Source organism: Sinocyclocheilus anshuiensis, unplaced genomic scaffold (assembly GCF_001515605.1).
Source record: "Sinocyclocheilus anshuiensis isolate Anshui unplaced genomic scaffold, SAMN03320099.WGS_v1.1 scaffold272, whole genome shotgun sequence".
In the NCBI taxonomy this organism is placed as follows: domain Eukaryota; kingdom Metazoa; phylum Chordata; class Actinopteri; order Cypriniformes; family Cyprinidae; genus Sinocyclocheilus; species Sinocyclocheilus anshuiensis.
In genome coordinates this window covers 757,217-759,057 of record NW_015554117.1, presented here as the reverse complement: position 1 = coordinate 759,057, position 1,841 = coordinate 757,217, and the positions used below count along the sequence as shown (strand labels likewise).

Sequence of the window (1,841 nt, the reverse complement as noted above, 5' to 3'; positions counted from 1 at the left end):
TGAACCACGGAACTAAAAAAAAAAAAAAAAAAAGTCAAAAATCCCCGAAATTTCGGGCCAGTTTTGTTACGTAGGTTCATTTTTAATGCCAATCCATCACTAATAACACGAAACAAGCGCTACATATTAATAAAAGAACACACATTTTACAGAACCTTCACATTTAATGGTATCTAATTATTTATAGATTACATTTAATTGATTAGAGCTAAGTTTTTGTTGCATTTACACGATCTTGACCAGCAGGTGCCGCCTGTCTGTTGTGTTTCGAGGGCTTTGAATCATTTTGCGTGTGAATGAATCATTCGGTTCAAATGATTCAGAGATTCGAAGAGCTTCACTACAGGACTCACTCTCGTCACCGCCCTCCCGTCGACGTGGCCAATCAGCTCGCGCTGGCCTCGTGTGACGTCGCGCGCCAGCTAGTTCTCGGAACAAAAGCCGTCTGCGCGCTCCGCTCCTCCCCGCTGGATACGACCGAGAAAACACGGACGCGTTCGTTTTTAGCGTCAAAGTTAGTTTTATAGGAATTTGCGGCGTGACATATGCTCGCATACAGTGTAAAAGTGTAAATCCCGGCGAGTGTTTTTGTCCGCGCTGAAGCTCCGAGGGATTCTCGCGAGAGTAAGTAGATCATCAGCGCGTGGCTGGTTTGTTTGTGTTTGTGCTTTACATTGTTTCAAAGCAGCTGAAACCGCAGGACCGCATTGGGTCGTGTTGCGATTGTGCATGCAGGTTCTGGACCATGTTATACACGAACTATGCTGAAAATATTCAGGAACAACATATTTGGCCTCATGCACCTTTAAAACTCATTGTTTCGCTCGCACAGATATATTTGTGTTCACTAATTACATTTAGTTCAATGGTTATTCTGGGGGGGAAAGTTGACTGTGTACATGAAATAGTATGTTTTGAAAATAGGGTTGTGTGTCATCTTCAGTGTTTATGTGCAAAGGTCACAGTGGAAAGAGGTTCGGATATAATCTAATCACGCTCTTTTCCTCCCCTTACCCTTTATCTGCCACAGATTCTGAATGTTGTGAAATGCATGAACTAATCAGAGGTGAACAGTGAGGGGGAGACTATATTAAACGCTTTTTATTTCATCTTTTGTGTATGTCAGCGGTGATTCAGACACTGAATGATGTTATTTCCTAGTTTGGGCCGCTGTCACTTCTGCAAAGTATTTTCCATTCCCTTTGTCTCGTGTGTTTTTGTTCTTCTGTCGTCTTTAAAATCGTGCCCACTTCCTGTTACCTATGGAATCTGCATATGTTCGTTATTCATTATGGATACCTTTCTCAACCCTTATGCAAACAAGTTCTGAGATGTGTGCACATGTGTCTGTTTGAATTTAAACAAAGGGTTCTGTCCTTTTAATGATCAAAAGGTAAGTTTATCAAATAAAGATTTGGCATGTGTCAATCAAAATTAACATCACACTTTTAAAGGAATAATGCAATGTATATTCTGTAATCTTGTACTCATCCTCACTTTACAATAAACCTCTTCTATGCTCCACACAAGGAGACGTTTTGAAACCCGTTCACAGTCTTTTCATATAGACTTCTTGATCTGACTTTGAATATAGAAAGTCATATACACCTAGGATGCCTCGGGGGTGAGTAAAACCCAGCCTACTTTTCATTTTCGGGTGAACTAACCATTTAAGGGCTGTTTGATGCTGTTGTTTTGTCCTTTGATTATTATGGTCCATATGTTGTTTTGCATAAAGAGTTGTATGCTGTAGAAAAGAGATTCACGATTCGACAGAAGCTGCGATTGTCATGCGTATCTTTCAGTGAAGCACGGTTCTGTGATCAGCAGTAAATCTCCAT

General features: G+C 40.7%; 1 protein-coding gene across 2 annotated transcripts in view; it reads left to right on the top strand.

Annotated features, from left to right (window-relative positions):
• The first annotated feature begins 399 nt into the window (after window positions 1–399).
• The window catches only part of LOC107669884 (SPRY domain-containing SOCS box protein 4-like), a 9,968-nt gene continuing 8,526 nt past the window's right edge, over window positions 400–1,841 (top strand). The window contains exon 1 of one of the 2 annotated variants that reach the window (XM_016462315.1): window positions 400–624. The gene's annotated coding sequence lies outside the window, so the exon portion shown is untranslated. The remainder of the gene's footprint in view (window positions 625–1,841) is intronic. The other variant, XM_016462314.1, reaches the window with a different exon arrangement.